General features: G+C 33.1%; 1 long non-coding RNA gene across 1 annotated transcript; it reads right to left on the bottom strand.

The window, feature by feature from the left end:
* Positions 1-390: 390 nt before the first annotated feature.
* On the bottom strand, positions 391-4,970 carry LOC132267365 (uncharacterized). The gene is made up of 3 exons (XR_009468989.1): positions 4,789-4,970; positions 3,616-4,011; positions 391-3,013 (listed from the first exon to the last, which is right to left on the bottom strand). It is a non-coding gene; the product is annotated as an uncharacterized LOC132267365 (long non-coding RNA).
* Between the last annotated feature and the right edge of the window lie 671 nt (positions 4,971-5,641).

Raw genomic sequence — 5,641 nt, 5'->3', positions numbered from 1 at the left:
TTCAGAAACATGTAAAGTCTAGGTTCTTTGCAAATCAGCAAATGAATTAATAAATAGAAACAAATTCTGAAATTAGAAAATTGATTATATAAATTGAACAAAAATGCTAAAATTGTTTTGATTTGCATGATATCTTCCTTGATGTGTGGAGTGGAGTACCATATTTGCTTGCTTGTTGAAATTTTAAGAGATTGCTTAGAAATGATTGAAAAATGGCAAGGTAATTTTCTTGCAATGCTTGTTTTAAATGTTAGTACCTCTTAAGTGAGAAAGAGCTTGATGGTTGTGAGTATCATTTCTTGAAACCCTCACGAGACTTTACTCGTCCACTAAAAAGTAAACTTTACTCGTCCACTAAGGATAACCTAAGAATTTAAAAGACTTGTTGTATATGCTAAATGCAGCCACATTCCGTACAAAAGAGCCACTATCTTTTTATTGCTTTCTAATTCATAATTGCATAGATGTTCATTTTTTTTTTGTTTTCTTGCCTACAGAGTTCGTGCCTTCATAGGAGCAAGCGTTCTTCCACTTCATATCTCTAACTCACATCCGACCCTGAAAAAACAGAAAGATAAAGATCTTACAATAGTTCCGAGGGTGATGTTTCGCTATATTCTTCTTCTCTTGCAAAAGGAAATTATGTTAATTGCAAAAGGAAATTACACAAAAAAAGATAAAAGCTCTCACAATACACAAGTATCAACGTATCAATTGCAAAAGGAAATTATGTTCTTAGGTCCCTCGTTTAGAAACTAAAGGAGCATGGGTCATATATTCTGCGGAACCCGTTAGCCAAAAAATTAAAATTCTATAGAAATTCTTCCTTAGTTATACATAATTTAAACCCATTGAATATGCCCAAAAACTCATCCACACCTCTCCTGGAAGAACAACAATCAAGAATACCAATCAAGAATCAAAACTCAACTCAAATAACCTATGCAACAGATTAGGACTTAATCTTTGATACTTAAGGTAAACCAATCAAGAATCAAAACTCATTTTTCTTCAACCAAAGTTCAACTAATTGTTACCACTTTATCATAAATGCCCACCATCATCTTTCATTCAATCTCTCTACCAGTATGAGATGTAATACATACATCCATGTAGGCAAACAAATAAAATTCAATGAACTGTTTTCATGCTTGTTAATTTTCCACAATTCATGACCACAATCACCATCATTTAATCACCCCATCAGTATTACATGTCTTAAACATACATATATAAACAAATGAAACCCCATAGTTTATCCGCCAACCTACATAGTTCAGAACTTCAGGGATATTTCAAATTAAAGGAATAAATGGTTTCACATCCAAAAGCCCATGAAAAAATCTTGTCCTAAACGACCATGTACCAATGTCAAAGACCACAAAACAAAATTTCCAAGCAAATTGATAACAGCAATATGTCAAGTCAATTGTAATATGAAATATTTCCCATGATACTAAGCAGTAGTGAAACAAATAATAATACAGTTATGGTAGTCAAGGTCAGATTATCAAGCCACAACAACAAATCTAAAGTAAATAAAGTAAGAAGTCGCAATCAAAAGATATTCCACAGGCAATATTTCAGAGTAGGATAAGAAAGATAGAACTACAAACTCATGATTACTTGTAAGAGCAAATTGAATAAAAGTAAAACGTTAAGCAGGGATGGAGATGAGGCCTTTAAAACTGTTTTACAGTTACACAATATGATTTTACCAACACCTAAATTCAGAATAGCACACCATAAAAACATCATTTATTATGGGATAGAAACAGTCGGAAGAACCCCAAGTCATAATGTATGACCACATTTGATCTTTCACTCCATCTAAACAACCAAGCTAGATATTATATTTTATGTAACTATAAGAAAAAAGTTAAATTCACCAAACAATAATTAAGCTGTTCCTTCAATTACATCACAAAATATTTTCAAAATATAAAGGACCACAATAGAAAAGAGGGACAAAGAAGGGGGGGAAGAAGAGAGAGATCTAATAAATTTTAGATTTCAAAAAAAAAAAATCTCATTAAAGACTAATTAGGCTAATTAATCAATTTTAATCAAGCATTTTAATAAATATAACACCATGAGCAAAAAAATGGAACATTTATGGGAACTGTACAATTCCAAAGTTCCAACATATTAAGAAAACCAACAATAACCTAAGATCCAGCAAAATTAATCATAGCAATTGCAAACTACTACTATTATTAATAATGATTATTATATTATCAAGTTGTTGTTGCATGACAATGCGCCCTATGCAAGAACCGCAAATTGCTAACCAAATATTTATGATGTCACCTTGGGGTTGGGTATGTAAACTTCTTATTATCATTAAACTCTAATTAGTGTCATATCCCATGATAAACCACATGCGGTTGTTCCTTCCCTATTTCTTTTGCCAACATTCTATCTAAACCTACCTTTTTCTTTTATTACCTTCAACTTGAACTAAATCAAATCTCCCTGCTGGTTCAGTCAATAAATCTTCCCTCAAGTGGAAAACAATCTAACCTTCAATAACAGGGCAACACTGTTTCAGACAATTAATCAATGCTACAGGAGCTCTCCAATTAATCAATCATTAATTCAATATTTTATGTATTGTCAAATGCTTTCACTCCACCTAAAGACGTCCCTTCCTTAATATGCCCAACAAACTCATCCACACCTCCCCTGGGCGAACAACCGAGAAAAATGCATTTCCCCCTCCCCAACCCAACGTGGCTATTGACCAGATTTGTCTATCAACCTGACCAACTTGGGTAACCAATGCATAAGATTAGGATATAATCTTAATACTTCAGGTAAACATATCAAGAATCAAAACCGCATTCTTTGCTCAACCAACAGTTCCGCTGCTTGTTAACTGTCCACCATGATCTTCATTCAATCACACTCTACTGATGTTACACGTATTACGTACATCCATGCAGGCAAGCAAATAAATCTTGTATTTCATTCAATGAAATGTTTTCCGCTTGTCAATTTCCAAAATGCATATCTGCAATCACCATCATTGAATCACCCAATCAGTAATCAGTAATCAGTATTACATGTCTTAAGCATGTATACGTATATACACACACAGGTACGCAAATGAAACCATTTGATCACCCAATCAGAAATCAGTATTACATGCCTTAAGCATGTATACATATATATATATATACACACAGGTAGGCAAATGAAACCTCATAGTTGATCCGCTATCCTACATAGTCAGGGATATTTCAAATTAAAGGAATAAATGGGTCCACATCCAAAAACCCATGAAAAAATCTTGTCCTGAACCACCATGTTACCAATGTCAAAGACAACAAAACAAAATTTCCAGATCAAGCAATTGATAACAGCAATATGTCAAAGCCAATTGTAATATGAAATATTTCCCATGATACTGAGTAAACAGCAGTGAAACAAATACTGCAATTATAGTAGTCAAGATCAGATTATCAAGCCACAACAACAAATCTAAAGTCATTAAAATAAGTCAAACTCATAATTACTTAAAGTTACCAACCAGACTCCTACAAACACAAATGCAACAATTAACCTAGCGTTCCTGTCTCTAGGGATCATCAACCAAAAACCACCATAAATTACCTGATCAGAAATCTAATGCTCTGCTGATTTAAGCGCTGCCAGCGCAAGTTTGGTCTGCTCACGAACCAACTCTACCCTCTTCAAGTTTGGTCTGCTTGTTAGCACTTCATCACATGTCCACCATGATTGCGAGTGGTACATATAAAACTCACAACAAATATATACCCGATGTAGAATTCAGATTAAATTTAATATTCTTATTACCATTTTCAATACATGTAACAACAAATATATAACTCGTATTGAAAATGGTAATAGAAATATTGGATTTAAATCACTCTGTAGCGCTCTAAACTCTGCTTCTGCTGCCAATAGGCCCTGAATGAGATTGCCATTCAATGTTTCAAATGAAATATAAGTTTCAACATTGGAAATGACTTTGATTCTCCATTTTTCCTGTCAAAAGTCACATTAGCAAATCATTAAAAGAGTGCAAATCATCCCATTTCATATACTAAAACCCCAATAAAAATTCAAAAACATGTAAAAAAACTATGTTCTTCGCAAATCAGCAAATGAATTAATTAAAAAAAAAAAAATCTGAAACAGAAAATTGATTATATAAACTAAACAAGCAATATGAACTTCAGATGCAACTATTTCAACCATATATAAACTGAACAAGCAATATGAAAAAAGACATGATAGAACTGAAAAAATTAAGTGTACTGATGTTAGCAGCTATTGATCCTGTAATACACTCAATCTTCCGATAGACAGCTGCTCAGGTTTTGACATGTCAACAAAAGTTGAATTACAAAGTACATATATATATATATATAGTCCGGTTGATTTTGATTTTCGATCATAAAATTAAGTTACTGCATACACCAACCCACTTACTGAGCAGTTTATTTTAACCTTTTTTTTTTTTTTTTTTTGACAAGTGACAGAAAATTGTGTTTAATGAAAGAAATTAAATACTCCTAACTCTAATTGTTTCTGTCACCAACCCACTTCATGTTTGTTTGCAAGTTCATAACTACTCAAATTTTCTGAAGCAACCAATGGAAGAAGTTCCAAGTTAGATACCAAGAAATGGAAAATCGACCTAAACCAATCTTTGAACACAAAATCCAACAAAACAAAAAAAAAAACACACACAACCGAAGAATGCTTGTAAACACACTACCACTAGCATGGACCATTTTAGGGTGGTTTCAGAGGACTTACACAAAATCTAATCCTGAGCTTCTTCTTCAAAATCTCCGGTCAGTATTGTGGGATTTTTGGTTACTGGTGTGGTGAAAAATATTGCCTCGTCGTTTCCCATTTTGCTTGTTCTGGTTCTGAAGGATGCGTTGTATATATAGAGTATGGAGGGGGAGACTGGAGGGAGAGAGGTCGAGAGAGAGTGTGGATTGGAATCCAAAGGGTGCCATCAGGTTGCAATTGATCGTGAATTGTACGATAAAACCATCCAAATCTCTAATGATCCTAGCCGTTCATCAAACTATAAGTACTATTTGCCTTTATTTTTTCTGATGTGACGATATCACAGAATTTATCACTCTTAGTTGGGAAATGTAAGTGGGAGAAATGGGTCCGGTTAGTGCACTTATGGTATAATCACGTTTGGTGATGGCGATGAAAAGCAAGTAATGATAGACCTAACGTGTCACACCCCAAATTTTTAACGCAAAGATTCTTTGTCTTTTATGTAAAATCATGTATAACTTTCATCAATTCTTCACGTGCATTCATTATAGAATATAACTATAATGAATCTGAATCATCTAATTTATTAAACAGAGTGTTTGACAAACATATATCAAATTGATAAAGAGAGATAAAATTTCCTCTAACGTAACAAAATATCTATGACTACTTAATTAACTCGATAAAATTTTATAAAATATTAACTTTATTATAATAATCATAATAAATAAAAACCGAGATAAAATAAATTAATGTGCAACGAGTTAAAATCTGTTCCCGTCATGTGTCTTCATCGCGTTCCTATTCTACGAACACCTGAAATGTAATAATGGGATGAACTCACAAGCTCAGTAAGAAATGCTAAACA

This window comes from Cornus florida, unplaced genomic scaffold (assembly GCF_030987335.1).
Source record: "Cornus florida cultivar Cherokee Brave unplaced genomic scaffold, ASM3098733v1 CherokeeBrave_3.0.0_Hap2_Chr07, whole genome shotgun sequence".
In the NCBI taxonomy this organism is placed as follows: Eukaryota; Viridiplantae; Streptophyta; class Magnoliopsida; order Cornales; family Cornaceae; genus Cornus; species Cornus florida.
This window is presented reverse-complemented; position numbering and strand designations above follow the sequence as displayed.